This window comes from Sceloporus undulatus, chromosome 5 (assembly GCF_019175285.1).
Source record: "Sceloporus undulatus isolate JIND9_A2432 ecotype Alabama chromosome 5, SceUnd_v1.1, whole genome shotgun sequence".
In the NCBI taxonomy this organism is placed as follows: domain Eukaryota; kingdom Metazoa; phylum Chordata; class Lepidosauria; order Squamata; family Phrynosomatidae; genus Sceloporus; species Sceloporus undulatus.
This window is the reverse complement of record NC_056526.1, coordinates 178,352,010-178,370,208: the sequence shown is the minus strand read 5'-3', so window position 1 is coordinate 178,370,208 and position 18,199 is coordinate 178,352,010. Positions and strand designations below refer to the sequence as shown.

General features: G+C 40.1%; 1 protein-coding gene across 1 annotated transcript in view; it reads left to right on the top strand.

Moving 5' to 3' along the window:
- Nucleotides 1-3,704: 3,704 nt before the first annotated feature.
- The window catches only part of PTPN13 (protein tyrosine phosphatase non-receptor type 13), a 181,365-nt gene continuing 166,870 nt past the window's right edge, over nt 3,705-18,199 (top strand). Inside the window, exon 1 of the mRNA XM_042468450.1 lies at nt 3,705-4,133. The gene's annotated coding sequence lies outside the window, so the exon portion shown is untranslated. The remainder of the gene's footprint in view (nt 4,134-18,199) is intronic.

Below are 18,199 nucleotides of genomic sequence, written 5' to 3'. Positions count from 1 at the left end.
CTGAGAACCACCTCCTCTTCCGACCCCATGCCAGAACTCTGAGGACAAATGAATTGCCAGTGTCTTTTTACAACCAATTTTTAAAACATTTGTCTCAACCCAATAAGAATTATCTGTGGGCAAAAAACAGAGACATCCACCTATAGACAACTCTCTGGGTTGGGCCTTGAGCACACAAAAAGAGTACTATATGGCACCAGGCTGGCCCATGTGGGTGCCAGTGGCATGAGATATAAAACACCACAACCCTAGATGTGTGCATGCTGACCCAAGGAATCACAGTACCATATGAAGTTTGGTCTTAATCCAGTTACTAATCTCAACTACAGCAGACCCACTTAATGAAGTTCCAAATGGTAAATCAACACATGTAAATCACATATATTAAATAAGCCTACTCTAGTCAGAAATAACAACTGGATGCAGGCCTTTGTAGCTGAGAATAAGTGACTCAAGTTTTCTTCTTCCTTTCCTCCCAATCCCCATTTGCATTTTGTGTACTGTGGGCCCCTGGTATCCACAGGCGTTTGGTTCAAGAACCCCCAGTGGATACCAAAATTCATGGATGTTGAAGTCCTGTTATATACAATATCATAGTTAAATGGTGCTCCCTATATAAAATAGCAAATCAAGCTTTACTTTTTAGAATTTACCATATATACTCAACTATATGTCGACTTCATGTATAAGTCGAGGGCAGGTTTTGGGGCTAAAATTATGGATTTTGATATGATCTGTGGATAAGTCAAGGGTAAAACATAGGGGCATGTAACAAAGGATCTAAAAATGAAGCAAAGGAAAATGATGCCAAATGACTGACAAAATTTCTGCTGGCATAACTGTTTGTGTTCACCCTAAAGGCTGGATGGATGAGAGAATAGGGGGTCAGTGCTTCTTTTAGGTGATCCCGGGAAGGACTAAGCACTCACCTTTTGTCACACTACTCACAGAAAGGAGATGGTTCTTTATTTTTTAAAATAATAGTTAAAGTACACTTCTTACACTGACCTGTTAAGTCGACTCAGGGTATTTTGGTGGCGGTGTCAATTTTTTACTACAATTTCTAGACTTATACATGAGTATAAACAGTATATATTTTTAAATATTTTTAAATATTTTCAAGCCATGGATATTGAAGCCATGGATAAAAAACCCCACGGATATGGAGGGCTAACTGTATGTTTTTCAATCATTGACCTGTGGCCAGGGAATGTCCCACCCTTAAAGGTATCATTTGAATAAATAAAAATGTTATTAATCTTTGTAAGATGCTCTTTGGGTTTTTTGTTTGTTTGTTTGTTTTGCTAAACAGCAGGGTAAAAATGCTGTTACCCTTCTTGCTAGCATCAACTCGTATTTTAACATCTTTAGAAGATGCTTCCTCCATCATTCGATTTCAAGACATCATGTCTTCAGCATCAAGTCAGGATTTTTCTCCTCCTCCTTTGGAACATCTTTCATCTCAGATCTGTTTTCAGAAGCCTGTTCACATTTCTACCACTTTGGTTGGCCTTACGTTTTACAGTGATACAGATTTTTGAATTGTCCTTACAGCCAACACACCTCTCTTTGTTGTTTTGTATTAAAAACTAAAGGGTTTGGAAGAGTTAATGATTTGGTCTACAAGTTCCAGATTCTGGGTGTTGCAATAAAAAAAAAAAGACAATTTCTTCAAATCTCTGGAAATACAGTTGGCCCACTATATTCTGCATCCATGGAATCAACCAAGAATGGCTCAAAATTATGCAAAAATTTCCAAAAAGCAAACTATAAGCTAACAGGATTATTGTTACAGTAAAAACAGAAATAGGGACCAAGGAGGTAACCTTGAGCTGCTTGGAGGAAACTTACAGACACATATAACAACTAGAACAGACCTACTCATTCAATGGAAAACCAACTGACAAAAACACTGAATCAAAGTGTTGTTAGGTCAACACTACTATAAACTTTTTTTTAAAAGTACATCCATTTGTTTATATCCATTTATTTAATTTATAGCTCACCTTTATCCAAACATGAGGCCCAAGACTGCTGACAACACAGAATAAAACAAAATACAGATAAAAATAAATAATAAAACTTAAAAGTTGCAAAAGTGCCTTCCTCAGCAACTAATTACAGCTTCAGTCTTCCTTATCTGGAATTCCAAAATCCAAAATACTCTAAAAACTAAAACCGTTTTTTCATGGGTGGCTGAGATTGTGCCCCTTTTTCTTTCTCATAGTTCAGTGTACACAAATTTCATGCACAAAATTATTTAAAACTTTGTATAAAGTTAACTCCAAGTTATGTATATATAATGTATATACATTACCTTCAGGGTGTATATGAATTTTGTGTTTATTTGCGTCCCATCTCCAAGATATCCCATTATGTACATATATGCAAATACAGATACTCTGAATTTTTAAAAAAATTAATCCACAAACCCAAACACTTCTGGTTGCAAGCATTTCAGATAAGGGAGACTCAAGTAGTAAAAGTTTGGTTAGGTTCAGATTCAACCTACTACAGCTGTTGTCCTTGTGATGGGACACATTGGGAGACCCACCCCCCAAAAAAGAACAGAAGTGGTAGCAAACGGGGAAAGGTTATCACCCACCTACCACTCCTGGGAAAGATTAATTTTCCCCATACTGCATAAATAATGCAGTTTGCTGATTTTATATCCCACCTTTTCCCCAATATTGCAATTCATGGTGGTTTAGAGAATATTAAAATTGGAAGAGATTATAGTATGCTCGCCATAAATCGGAAATGACTTGAAGACGTGCAGCAACAACGAAAACATACAATAATATCGGTAAAACCAAATAAATTTTTTAAAAGTATCTTAAATAATCTCCACATGCATCTGAAGAACTAGGCTCAAGTCTACAAATAATAACAACAACAATAATATTATCTGTGTACAATTAAAGCTGCAAAAGTCAAAGCCGCAAATGTGGAGGGACAAGTGTGTGTGTGTGTAACACACACATATTGTGTATATATATACATATATGTACACACACACGTATATGTACACACACATATATACACATGTACACACACACACATATTATTATTATTATTATTATTATTATTAACTTTTATTTATAAAGCACTGTAAATTTACACAGCGCTGTACATACAATATTTTAGTTAGACAGTTCCCTGCCCTCAGGCTTACAATCTAAGATGTGTGTACATATATGTGTGTGTGTGTATAGATGTGCACACATATATGTGTGTATATATATGTGTGTGTACATATATGTGTGTGTATATATATGTATATATATGTACACACACACACATATATATACACATATGTACACATATGTGCACACACATGTGTCTATATACATATATATGTATGTGTGTATATATGTGTATATATATATATATATGTACACACATATATAGAGATATGTGTATATATGTGTGTGTATACACACAAACCCGTATCTGTATGTGTAATAAGTATATTAAACCCCCCACCTCCCCCAGAACTGCATTGTGTGGCTGGAGTGGGGAAACTACTCTGGCTCAGGCTGCATCAGGAGCAGCTAGGCCTCGGCTTGCGGTTGCCGTGGCAACCAGAGCGGCTCGACCAGGCGGCAAGGCCCCAAAATGGGGCGGGAGCGGGGCGAGGGAGAGAGCCGCGCTGGTGGCAGCCTGGGCCGAAGCTTCCCTCGCTCGCTCGCCTGGCTGCTGAGGGAAGGGAGAAGGGGAGGCGGGGAGAGGGGGCTCCGCTGTGGGCTGGTTGCATTCAGCCCTGAAGAAGAGGAGGCAGCCTTAGAGACGGAGGACGAGAGAAGCAGAGCAGCCTCAGCCTTCCTTGCCTCGCCTCGTTCTGGGTCGGGAAGCTTTTGCTGCCACAAAGCCAGGCGTGCCTTGCCCTCCCTCCCTCCTCTTTCTTTGGGCAGCCATGGGGGGCTCTGGGGGTGCAGAGTAGCTGCGAAGGAGCCATGCTCCTGCCTCAGCCCCATCGCTCCCCTTCCTCCTCCCCGGCTGGGGGCTCCAGTTAGCCCCATTGTGGGCAGGAAGAGAAGGAAGGAAAGAAGGAAGGAAGGAGACCCCCAGCAGCCTCAGCCTCAGCCTCCTCTCGCCGCCAGGACTTGGGGTTTTGTTGCTCAGAACGGCGGGTAAGTAAGACTGATGTATAGCAATGTCATTCCAAAGAGTCGTCTGTACAGTCTCTGCCTTTTGGGCTGGACTCCTGTGCCCTTTGGAGTGAACCTTTGGGGGGAAAGGGACTGCAGGGGCTGGGCAGGAAGAAGTAGCAATACTGTAATGAACATTACAGGTCTGTAGAGTTCATGTTTTTGGGGTTGGCTAGGTGGATCCAGAGACTGGTCAGTAAGAAGTAATACTAATGAACATTAAAAGTCTGTAGAGTTCATATTTGCCCTTTGTATTGAACAATTGGGAATGAGTCAGTGCAGAGATCGATCAGTAAAAAAGAAGAATGATGAAGGTAAAGGAGTATCTACAGGTCATGTTTCTCAGCTGGACCTCTCCTCCCCTTTTGTATTGAACTATTGAGAATAGGTAGTTGCAGAGATTAATCTGTATAAAGTAATAATAATGGACGTTAAATGCCTGGACAGATCATGTTTCTTGGGCTGGACCTCTCTTCCCTTTTGTACTGAACAGTTGGAATAAGTGCATGCAGAGATTGAGACTTCTTCCCCTGTTGTTGTTGTTGTTGTTGTTGTTGTTATTGTTATGTCTTCAAGTCTTTTCCAACCCAAGGCAACCCTAACACTGGGTTTCCTTGGAAAGTTTCTTCAGAAGGGTTTGCCATTTGCCATCCTCTGAGGCTGAGAGAGTGTGACTTGCCTAAGGTCACCCAATGGGTTTCCATGGTTGAGCCAGGATTCAGACATAGTCCAACTGTCAAACCAGGACACCAAGCTGGCTCTAGGTATCCTATAGTGTGGGTCTTTTGCCATTGTGTGTGTGTGTGTGTGGGGGGGGGTGATACACTGAGCAAACGTCCTAACCACAAAGGAGGACAAGGCATCTCAGAATGGAGGACGTTCAAGAAAAAGTAGGACATGACCAAATAAAAGGTAAAAACACTCATGTAAATTCATGCTTCTGGGTCATGCTCAAAATGGAGGACATTTTGGAATGCCTCCTGGACAAAAGGCTGAAATGTAGGGCATGTCCTGGAAAAGGAGGATGTCTGCTCACCCTGTTTGTGGCTGTTTCTGATTAGCACAGAGGTGATGATCCATAGTTGGTTGGTTGGTTCCTGATGGATGCAACTTTGAAGGGATTGTTTTTATTTATTTCTTTTCCTTTCTATGGCACCTTTCTCCTAGAAAGGGACCCAAGGCAGGTCACAAATAAAACCATTTAAAAACTTGGTGGTTGTTGTATGCTTTCAACTCATTTCTGACTTATGGCAACCCTAAGGTGAAATTATCACAGAATTTTCTTGGCAAGTTTCTTCAGAGTAGCTTTGCCACTTCCATCCTCTGAGGCTGAGAGAGTGGATTTACACGGCTGACTGGGGTTTCAAGCCCTGCTCTCCATTGCCCTCTGCTCAAGCCACTATGCCACACTGACTCTACAGTATTTTTTTTAAAAGCAATTAAAACCAATAGTCAAATTGAAATCAATCCATGGCCATGTAGGTTGACATGTGCTGCGAGAATTTCTCCCTCCTTCCTTCCCTCCCTGGGTGCATCTTCTACACTGTAGAAATAATGCAAATTGACACCACTTTTTAAAATGCTGGTGCTTTATCCTATGGCATCCTGGGATGTGTAGTTTTACAGCACAAGGTCCGTAGCTTTCTCTGCCAAAGAGTGCTGGTGCTTCACAAAACTACAAATCCAAAGATTCTATGGAATGGTGCCATGGCAGCTAAAGTGCTATCAAACTGCATCATTTCCATAGTGCAGGTGCATTCGCTTGAGGGTAAGTGAAAGGTTGTGGGATGGGGGAAGCCACTGACATAGAGGTTGCCCTTTTATGTGTTTGTAGTGGTTTGAGCGCTGGACCATGACTGGAGATCAGGGTTTGGTTCTCTGCTCAAGCATAATAACCCACTGGGTGACCATGGGCTTTGAATTCTCACTTGACTGTGGGCAAGTCACAGTCTCTCTGTCGCAGAGCATGGCAGTGGTGCACCTACTCTGAAGAAACTTGCCAAGAAAACCCTATGATAGGTTTGCCTAAGGTTGCCCTAAGTCAAAAATAGCAGAGTCAACAACAACAACTGCTGTTGAAAGTGTTGTTGAGACCTGGAATGCATGGTGCTCATGTTTGTAGTGGAGACAGTGTGATGGAAGAACACCTGTGGGACTATTGCCCTCTCTCTTTCCTCACCTTGAAATGCTCCCTTTGGAAAGAAGCAAGGGGAACATCTGTAGAGGTGTTGCTTTTTTGGAAAGCATGTGATTCCACGCTGGTCTGCTCCGTGTGAAACCTTGATCAGTATTTATTTATTTATTTTTATGCTGCCTTTCTCCCCATAAGGGACCCAAGGTGGCTCACAAAATAAAAACATTTTTTAAAACTTTAAAAACAGTTAAAATAATCTAATTAAAACAATATAAAATTAACATTAAAAACATAAAAAAATTAAAACATAACTAAAACACACACCCCATATAAAAACCACCCTGTCACTATTATTTAGTTTTAGCATTTTACTTTCTTATGGACTTTCTCTTTATGGGATGATCAGTTATACATATGTGAAGTGTTTTAGGCTGTAAAGAGACGTGTGCTAATATGAACTTTTTGGAAGGGAGACGGTGGACTTTCAAGGCACTTCCTTTCTCCCTTCCTCTCTCCATTTTGTGTCTGTGTTTTCACAACAGGCCTGCTTCTCTGCCTCTTTCTTTCTGTCTTTCTTTCTCTGTCTCTGAAATAATTGTGGAAAATGTGGTGCCTCATTTGAAGAATGCAAGGGAAGAAAGAGAATCTGATGCAAGCTGTTTTGCTGTTGTTATTGTGGTTTCCCCCTTCTTCCTGTCCAAAAATCTTAGCGCTGAGCAGAACATCTGACGTTCACAAAGCAGCGACTGGGGAAAATGTTTTGGAATTTAAAAAAATTGAACTAGGAAAGTTGAAAACCACTGAACAGCACTGCCAAACTTTCCCTGAGAGAGTGATTCCCAATAACTCTCTTGGAACTTTCTTCTGCCTTGGCTTGCTAGCTTCCAGTCTTTCAGATATCTTACTCAGTAATCCTGTTTGAAATCAGTTAAGATCTGGAGAGAGAGGAATAGAAAGAGAACTCGACTGGGGAAACCATGAGAAATAATCTGGGTTTCATGTAATATTTGCCTGCCTGCAATCAACACCTCCGCAAAACCACAACATACAGTAATCTCTCTCTCTCTCTCTCATATTGGTGAGTGTGTCATTCTCTCTAAATTGCATGTTTAAAACAACAAAGGCAGTGACTTCACAGGGAGCCGCCAGGAGCTTCTCTCTGTAGTATTCTGGTTTGTTGGGAATTAAAATGGGGCAACCGGTTTTGTGTTCTGGGTGGATCACAAACTACCAGATGTGGGGCACCCCAAACTGTGTGGCCGCGGCTGGCTGTTATGTGCAAACATGAAACATCATTATGGAATAAAGAGCACTTTTTGAAGTATTCCTCCTTCTCTTGAAAGAGTATAGATTGTCGTTGCAGCAGAACAGTCTCTCTTGGGTGGGTGGGTGCCTCCTGCCCACTTATGGTGACCCCATGAATTTCATAGGTGGGAAAAACTTGTTTATTGAAACTGTGTGTCATCTCTCTTCAGCCCCCCCCCCCCCCAAGACCTGGTTTGATTTTGAGTAATCTGCCAGTTTTTCTGGTGGTCTTTTGACAGTTTGCATATGGAGAAACAAAGTGCATACCTCACAAAAGAGCAAGATGGGTTTAAATCCAGTATCCAAGTTTGAGAATACCCTTGAATTTATCAACGTTCCTAATGCTGCGACCCTTTAATACAGTTCCTCATGTTGTGGTGACCTCCAACCATAAAATTATTTTCGTTGCTAGTTAGCGCAATGCTGTCATGTGTTTTCTCTTGGTCTGCGGTGACCCCTGTGAAAGGGTCGTTCAACCCCCAAAGGGGTCGTGACCCCACGGGTTGAGAACCACTGAATTAATAGAACTTAGATGTGTTGACTTACCAAATTCATATTGATTTGATAGGTGTACTCCAGTTAGGTCTAATAACTGGATTTAGGCCAGAGGTGGGTAAAGTGTTGCCTTCCAGATGCTGCTGAACTGCAGTTTCCAGCATTTTCATCACGAGCTGTTACGTTAACATGGAGGATCACACTTTAAGGTCTCCCCTGATTCATATTATAGTGTTTGGTTATATCTAGTGTCTGACAAGGAAGGTGGTGGGTTTATATTTTTTCTCATTTTTATGAGCTTTCTGATCAGGGACTAGATAACTTTCTGCAGTTCATAATTTAATTAAACACAACATTTGGGTGTGCCATTGGTAAACAATACCTTGCTCTGTTTTGGCATTCTCACAGCCTATCTTCACTTAGTCTGGCAATTGTCAGACATATCAGTAAGCCCTCCTACAGTACACTACCCACTTCCCTCACACTGTAGCCTGCTGGGATTTAGCTCATTTCCACCAGAGACCCTTACCTAGATAAGATGGGGCCTTTTTAGCCATCAGTGCCTTAACTTCAGGATCACTGTTGACTTTGTCAAACAGAAGAGTTTGTGAGGAAGAAGGTTAGTCATTTCTGGACACCAGGATCTCTGTTCTGCTTATTCTCTTCTGCTAGTGCAATTAGTTGTATAAGAGAACCTTGGTTTTCTCTGATAAAATTTAGTTCTGCCCTTATTTTGAGCATAATTAGGGCCTTTCTATGGAATCACTGGAAGATTGTCGTTAACAATCTTTAAGCTACTGCATACTACTCCTCCAAGTGGTATTAGTACAGGATTAGTCTTTCTTAGCTGGAATTCCAAAAATACAAAATTGACCATATGGTTGGCTGAGATATTGAGACTTTTACTTTCTTATGGTTGAATATACAAAAACTTAATTTCATGCACAAAATTATCGAAAATTATAATCAGGCTATGTGTATAAGGTGTATACAAGACATAAATGAATTTCATGTTTAGACTCGGGTCCTGTTTCCAAGAAATCTCATTATGTACATCAAATACTCCAAAATCCAAAAAACTCTGAAATCCAAAATACGTCTAATCCTAGGTATTTCAGACAAGGGAGACTCAACCTGTATCTCATTATGTACAGTATTTGCAAATATTCCAAAATCTGAAAAAATTCCAAATCCAAAATTCTTCTGGTCCCAAGTATTTCAGGTAAGGGAGATTCAACCTGTATTATCAGCCCATAAAACAGGGCTGGCAAGCTACAGGACCTCTGGGTAGATGTTGCTGATGGCACATTTGTATCTAGTCCAAAGAGGTGGAACTGAGTCTGTCTGGTGAAACTGCTGGGGCTGTTCACGTCTGTCTGTCTGTCTGTCCGTCTGTCCTTCCTTCCTTCCTTTCTTCCTTTCTTCCTTCCTTCCTTCCTTCCTTCCTTCCTTCTTTTTTCAATGGCCAGATATGTGTTATCACATGGAAATTAAACTACACACTAAAGCTGCATTTAAAGGTCACAATAAGCCATGGCAGATGACCAAACAAACTGTGGTTTGCCTTCCCCATTTCTAATTTCTTTGCCTCAAACCTCTTTTGTGAGGGCAGGCACTTGGGGAAACAAACCATAATTGCAGGATCAAATGCCATGACAAGCCATTTTTAAAATAAACCAGTGTTCATAAACCAAAAGCAGACCATGGGTTCAGATTACAGTTTGTTACTAATGAAGAAACCACGGTTTGCTAGTAGAGACAGGATTGAATATCACAGAAAGCCAGATTTCAGCAAGTCACAGTATGACTTGTAGTGACAATGCAAAGGTGATCAGTCTCTGAAGAACTTTGGAGAAAAATTACACTTCACAAAACGACATAACCATTGCAAGGGAAAAGGGGACTGGGAGTATTTGAGTATTACATTGGTTGGCATGACTGTGCCACTAAAGGTGGTGGCAGCAATGGAGGCTGCAGGAATAAAGTGGCCATAGATGCCACAAGGGCAGTGAGCAGCAGTTGAAAACAATTTCTGTAATGAAAAAAGATGTCATGTGTCCTCCCGAGATGGTGTTCTCAAGTGATGGAGGCAGTTTTTTCTGTTCTCCATCACTGTTACACACTTCTCTAAGAAATGTCCTATGCTGCCATGGCAAGCCATTACACTGTCCTGTAGCTCCAATGGGGTTCTGGCCATTATTAATGTGCCTATCATCCTAAGAATTATTATAGAGTAGAAAATTACATACTTTCTAAACAGTTAGGAGCAGCACCTACCTGAGGGGGAAAAACTTCACATATTGATGCGAGTGGCAGCTTGAGTAGGACCACTTATCAAGTTTAACAGTAATAAGCCTCAGGTAAGCATAAAGTGCCTATATAGACATCTTGAACAATTATATTGGTGCAGCAGAAATTGCAGCTCTGTGACAGAGTGCATACTTAACATCCAGAAAATTACTGGTTTAGTCTCAGTCATTTTGGCTGAAAAGATCAAGTTTTGACTGATCCAAAAGGTTACTCCCTGCCCTTGATGGTACTGATATGCTGCCAGTCAGAGTAGATAGTAGTCTGATCTGGAATAAGCCACTTCCTGACTGGTCCCATCTGCATTTTTACTAGAGCTTTGAAAAGTTATTTTTTGTACTGTCACTCCCTTAATCCCTCAGTTGACAGGGCCAGTGTTATATCCCACTTTTCCACCTATGTACTAAAAGTGGTGTAAATGTCTCTTTTCCTCCCTACTTTGGCCTCACAACAATCCTGTAAGGTAGATAAAGTTGAGAGAGAAATCGATTGGTCCAAGGTCCATCATGAGATTAGTGGCTTCCTAGTCCAACTCTAACCTTTGAGTTGCTTCCCCCCCCCCCCCCCCGGTACAGAACATGTCCTTTTGTAATTGCTCAGAAAGTGTAGATCAACCTCCCCCTTTATCTATGCTGAATTTCACATAGTGCAGCATATGTGAAACTATGCAAACATGCTATCATCAAAGCTTGTGGTGCAGAATAATGAATTGTGAGCCAGTTTAGACGTTAAAAGACAATGATGACATTGCAACTCAGTTTCTCCCATAGCTGTACAGGAAGTTGTCAGCCTACGGCTCCATCTTTTGCAGTTTTGTCAGCACCGACTGACTTTGGCTCTTCAGGCTTTCTTAGTTGAACCTGGAGATGCCAGAGATTGAACCTATTGTCTTGTCTGTGGAAAGCATGGAGTTGGAAAGGGCCTCACTGGGCATCAAATCCAACCCCTTGCTCAATGCAAGAATTTAAGTTAGAACATCCCCAGGAGGTAGCTGAGCAGCCTCTTTTTGAAGGCATCCAGAGAAAGAGACTCACCACCTCTCTAGGAAATTGGTTCCATTGCTGAACTGCTCTTCCTGTCAAGAACACCTTCTTTCTAATGTTCAAGCCCAGGGCTTCTAAGATCATAGGAAACTGTCTCATACCAAGGTGGACTATATGTCCACCCAGCCCGGTGCTCTCTACACCAGTCGATAGTGATTTTTGAACAGAAGGAAGCCTTTTCCATCTCTTGCCACGTTGTTCTTTTAAATCAGGGTGGGGAACCTTTGACCCGCCAGATGTTTTGGACTAAAGAACCCCCAATCCCTTCCTATTGGCCCTGCTGAGGCTTTTGGATGTTATCTAGGAGTCCAGAGGTTTCAGTTAACAACCCTTGTTGTAACTGAAGGTGGTAGGGAGTGAATGAATCATAGAATGGAGGATCTTTTGATGCAAAGAAAGCTTTCTTTACCCTTGAGCTGTGGTCCCTCAGTCACTATGCATAATATTGGCAGGCTTTGGAGGGTTATGAGGGCCTCTTCTTTCTATACCATTCCCATTATCTCAGCAAAGGTTAAGTCTGGGTCATTCATTTGTCCTGACTGTGATTCACAGAATCCGGCATCTACCATGGCCTGTGACCATGCTGGTTGGAGGATTCTGGAAGCTGTACTCCAAAAAGTAATCTTCTCAATCTCTACATTTGTCACTTTACTCTGTATCTAACTTGGGCCTCTTTCGCAAGAATAAAGACATGTATTGGGAACATATAAATCCCAGCCCTCATAATAGCGGTTTGTTTAGTTAAGTGACTTTGATGAATGAATGGGATTGTATTTCTCTTCCCATTTGATTCGGAGGTTTGAAATTGATCAAAACAAAAAGCCCTCAGGGATTCATGACCATGCTACTTGACAAGAAGACAAATATTACATTTAAAATCTAGAAATCTTTTCAGACAGTTTTCATTTACTTTGCCCTTTTTCCATGTTTATACTTTGATTTGTGGGTTCAGCCTACCTTGTTTAATACTGACTGTCATCTGACAGTTAATGCACTGTTTGCATATTGTCAAGGTTAGTGTGTGGGTTTTGGTTTTGGTTTTTGCTTTTCACTGAGTAGGTCCCACCTCAAAGTGGAAAGTAAATACATAAATAAAGGTAAGAGTACAGTTTGATGTATAATCCTCACTCTTAGCAACCATAGAGATACATTGAGAACATTACTGGTTCTTACTAGAGAAGTAATGAGTCACAAATATTTATTTGACCGTAACCCCATTATCTTTGCTATTATTATAGTTTAGAGTATGTGAAAATGAAGAACAGGCCTTCATATGGGTATTGCACACACTTGTATTTGTAGCCTGCTATCAGGTCTGTTTTCAAAAGTAAAGAGATGGGTTTTTCCAGAAACCGTACAATTATTTGTATTCCAAATAATGTTATCTGATTTACCACATATGACGTGTCCAAACACATTCAAAGCTTTATGCGTAATTTAGTTTATTGGAATATTTGTAATAATATGAGTAGCATATACCTCCCATATATTTAACAAATGAATTACTCTTGAAATAACACCTTTTCCCCCCCAAAGTTGACATCCCTAAAGAGAGGAGAGTGGTTTGAGTGTTGAGTTATGTTTCTGAAGACCAGGGTTTGAATCCCTACTTGGCCATGGAAACCCACTGGGTGACCTTCGACAAATCAACCTGTTTCAACTTCAGGGAAAGGCAAAAGCAAATCCCCACAAGAAAAACCCTGTGATAGGTTCATCATAAATCACAAATTACATGAAGGCACACCACCACCTAAAGAGGTTTGTAGTTGATATATCTTCTAGTCACAGTTTAACATTCTTTTGCTAGAGTATAACTGTATAACTGCAACTTCACTCACTGCAGAAATTATCTGTTCCATTTGAAGATGAGAAAAAATGGATTTAGTGCACCTAGTTGACATTTGATTTTACTAATGGATGTCTATGACTCTATGGGCACCTATCACATATCACATTTGTCTTGATGTACTTGTAACTGAGAAGATAATTTGTGACATAGAAACAAGCTCAACAGCACATTTATTTTCTTAGTCCATTCTTCTGTTGACACTTGTGTCCTTAGAAGAGTAAGTAGAATTTCATATCCTGTGTTAAGCCCTTCAAACATAATTGATTGCCACATAACAGGATAAATATGAATGACATGGACAGTTTTTCTTGGGAAAATACAGCACTGGAAAATTTTCTGGAAAATCTCCTACAGCAACAAGATGTACAAGACATCAAGATGTAAACACAAGGAGTAGCTCCTGCAACAATCGCATATTCCAACTGTGGTCCTTAATGCTCCTAGCACCACTGCTAACATCGGGGCTCTTTCACTTGTTCATTTTCCAACAAGATATGATCACTTGCCAGTGGTGTTCTTCTGCCTTCTCTGTAGGACAAATAGGTCAGTTTCTATAAAATAAATAAATAAACGGACGCAAATCTGACATTAGAAAAGGCAACATTCAGAAATCAATGGGAGAGCATTTAAATCTTTCTATAACGTCAACTTTAATGGGGTTACTGTCAGATAAATATTATGACTTCTTTGTGACTTAAGTTTTTAATTTGTTGTTCTGGAAGGCACTTTGGGTCATGTCCTGGGAGAAAGGTGGTATATGAATAAAGTAAATAAAAATAAAATAAAATAAATCTCCTTTACTGGTGACTGAAAAGTTACCATACATCAAGGAAGAAAAATCTGAGGGAAAATCAGCTGTGAAATTGCTGAATGAGATCTTATCAGGAAGTTTGATTCTATTTGTTTAGGTCTGAATTCAGATAATGGCTTGGTCCTGCCGCAGGTGTTAAACTAACACAGCAAAGCTAGGGTGATTATGTTATCACTCAGTAATGATACTGCGAATACTTGCAGTGTTTATCTTGTATACATTTGTGCTTTGTATAGAATTGTTGCAGACAGTACTTCTTGCATTTCATGGCCATTTGTCTCCATTATTTAACACCATATATGCAGGCTAGCTACTTCTCCCCCTGCCCCTGCATAAAACCATGTGTATAGGCTAGCTGAACATAATGCTGTGCAAATCTGATGGAGTGAACTTTCATCTATGAAAACCTGTCTCACAACAAATCTATTAAATTTCTAATTTTTTAAAAACATGTTATTGGTCTGTTATATACATACTGTATATTCCATAGCTGTCCCAGTATTATACAGCTGTTTCTGTAAACAGTGAACATGCACTACAGAAGTGCAGTCAATGCCTGATTTAATAATAATAATAATAATAATAGAATTTATTTATGTGCCGCCCAAAATCCGCAGCTTACAACAGAGGGGATAATAGACAGTTCCCTGCCTTCAGGTTTACAATCTAAAAAGACACGACACAAAAGGAGAAGGGAATGGTGGTGGGGAAGGGGATCAGGTCCAGCATTCTTCTCTCCCTCTGAGGCCTGGACCAAGGCAGATGGACTGGAGGGAGGGCTCTTTTTCTTAATTGAGGCCGGGCGCGATGGCATTGGGCCTGCCCTTTCACTCCCTCCCAGGCCAGAAGATGACGGTTGGAAGGAGGGAGGGGAGGGCTCTTCTTCTTCAGGCCCGATTTAAGACTAGGGCTTTGATATATTTCATTAGTTGCAAACCTGAGAAACTTGTGAACTAAACATGGGGTTCACCTTCCCTCACCACATGAGGATAAGATGCTTTGATCTATGAGCTGTAGGAATTTTTCCAGACACTATCATGAGGACTTGATTTTTAAAATCTGATTTTTAAAAGCAAATGAACAAGCAAAAGAACATATCTCATGGAAAAAGAATTTCCAAAGGCATGGGTGACAGTTTGCTAACTTTTGGACAAGGATTCCATCATGTAAAGAACAGAAGACATAAATAAATTTATCTGTGATGACCTTCCATATAGATTTTTTTGGATTGCTCCCAACAGCATCCTGTTTTCTGCCTATATTTCTCTCTGGGAATAAATCCAAAGACTCTACTGTGGAACCAAATGTTATGTGGGAACTGACCTTCGATTTTTAATGAGTCAGGCTCGCAACTCTTCTTGTGTTTCCAACTCTAATCAGCTTTATTTAAGAAAAAGTGATAAGGGAATAATAAGCTGCTTTAGCAGTTTCTTGTATGGAGTTGAGCAATCCATGTTATCTTTCATGAAAGATGACCCATGTTATCTTTCTCTCTTTCTTTAAAATAATGGATTGCATTTTCCTCTTGATGGTTTAGTACAGTCTGTAGTTATTTGCTAATAAGATATATCTTAAAATACAAAGTGCCAAGGAAGAAGTTAAAGTGAGACACTTGTTGATCTAAACTATGTGAAAGATACAAAAAAGTGAGACTGACATGAGTTGTTTTCTCCATAAAAAGTGATTTTTATAAGCCTTTCCTCACATTATAAGCAGCAAAGTCAGGTTTACTAGTGAAAAGTACCATGAGTGTAGGGATTTTGCTTTTGGCTAATGGGACTTGCAGTTCAACAACATCTGGAGAGTCACACATTTTGCACTCCAAGGCTACCTAGAACAGCATCCAACTTCCTGATCACTTTGCATATATCTGAAATACATATCTGCTCTTACTTGCTATTTACATTAACATTTGAAAATACAGCACTTAAAATGTCTTAAAATATTTAAAGATGCATGGGAGCTTCTAGGAATTCTGGATCACCTGTCTTAACTATTCTGGCAGAACATTACAGTTCTGTACAGCTCACCAGCATCTTGGTACCCAAAATGAACTTTCCTATATTCTGAATGCAGGAATGGTGCAGAATGGAGATCGTGCTCTGCAGGTAGATGGGTGAATAGTTTTGTCATCAAGGTTTTCTGACTCCCAGCTGCTTTGCAGTAGCAGCAACGAAAATACTCACATCCCATCTTTCCTCCATAATTTTTACCAATACAGACATAGTTCTGTATTTGTGTACATAAATATACATATGTCTGTGCCTTCAAGTTGCCTGTTGACTTATGGCAAGCCCTATGAATTTCATGAGAGCCAGTGTAGTGTAGTGGTTTAAGTGTTGGACTACAACCTTGTTTAGTTTCCCATTCAGCCATGGAAACCCACTGGGTATCCTTGGGTGAGTCACACTCTCAGCTCCAGAAAACCATGGTCGCTATTAGTCAATAATGACTTGAAGACACACAACAACTGAATTTCATAGGGTTTTCTTAGGCAAGGAATACTCAGAGGTGATTTTGCCATTTCCTTCCTCTGAAATACACCCTACACCTGGTGTTTGTTGGCATTCTCCTATCCAAGTATTAACCAGGGCTGACCCTGTTTAGCTTCTAAGATCATATAGGATCTAATGCCTTTGAGGTATTTAGGCATTTGTACCTGTAGGGCTGTCCTTTCTCTCATCCATGGTGTGCAGTAGGGAGCTTACTTTAGCATGTGGAATTTGGGGTCCCAGTGAAAAAGAAGGAAAGAAAATTAAAGCAGAACTTGTCATGCAGAAGTTGAATAGAGTGGTTAAGTGTGTAAGTTGGGAAAGTTCTGGTTTAAATGTCTCCCTTGCTATAAACTGAAACAGTTCCTGGTATGAAACAATCCTCTGTCTCTCAGGACTAAGTGTTTCTGAGATAATGGATAAGAACTGTTTTGAACATTTTAAGAAATGTTCATTTGTTGTTACTTGTTGCAGTCAAGTGTCTGATGAAAAATAATCCTTTCTGAAAGGACAATGCCTTTTAAAGTACATACTATTCCATCTGATTAAGGAAGGGTGTTCAGAACTGGTTATGGACTGGCATGAGGAATTTAGCCATTGGTTATCTGGAGATTGGACTTGTTGGTAGGTAGTAAAAACAGACTTTAGAAAAAGGGTTTGCTGGCTGCAGAATCCTTGGAGTTGTCGTTTTAAAATAATTTTAAACTTTATTTAATCAAAATGTATTTATTTATATTGCTGGACTTGATCCCCTTCCCCACTGCCATTCCCTTCTCCTTTTGTAGTCTAGTTAACAATTTGTAAGTTGTCTTGGGAGCCTTTGTGGAAGAAGAGCAAGGTATAAATATTTTTTTAAAATACATACAAAAATAAATTTATATATTTGGTTAATATCCTTCTTGTTTCCCAATATGGGACTTTAGGCAGCTTACAGTGTAAGTTAAAACAGAATACAGTTAAAGCAAGGCATAAAGCACAGTTAATAAATAGCTATATTAAAAAATAGTAATTTACCACAATTTAAAAAGTAGTTAAAATATAACAATCATTTTTTTAAAATACACCACATCCTAGTGAGAAAACCTGCTTCATCAGGCAGTTAACAGTTAAAGACTTAGATCAGTGATTCACAAAGTATTGTGTATGCCCCACCGGGGGGGGGGGGGCAGTGGACAGATCCATGGGGGCAGTGAGGGAAAAGGGGGACAACAGAAGAGCCTCCAGTCAAAGTATTGGAATCTTATTAAGGAGGTCATGGGTATGAATTTACAGAAACTAAGCAGAGCTGTGGAGAACAGAGAGTCTTGGAGATGTCTCATCCATGTGGCCATCATGGGTCAAGATCGACTCAAGGGCAGTTAACAAACAAGCAAGCAAACAATGCCTGTAGTGCCTGTCCCTTTGAACCCATCCAGTTATTGGTTATTATTCAAACACTTTCAAATCTATTTTTAAAAAGAGAAGCATATTTGGGTGCTTTAATGCTGACTTTTGAAAGATGCTGAATTATGACCTCAGTACCAATTTCTGCACGGTGTACCACAATCACCAAAAGAGGGTTGATCTGGAAGCACACATAAACAGGGCTGCTCTTTCTCCTCTACATCTTCAG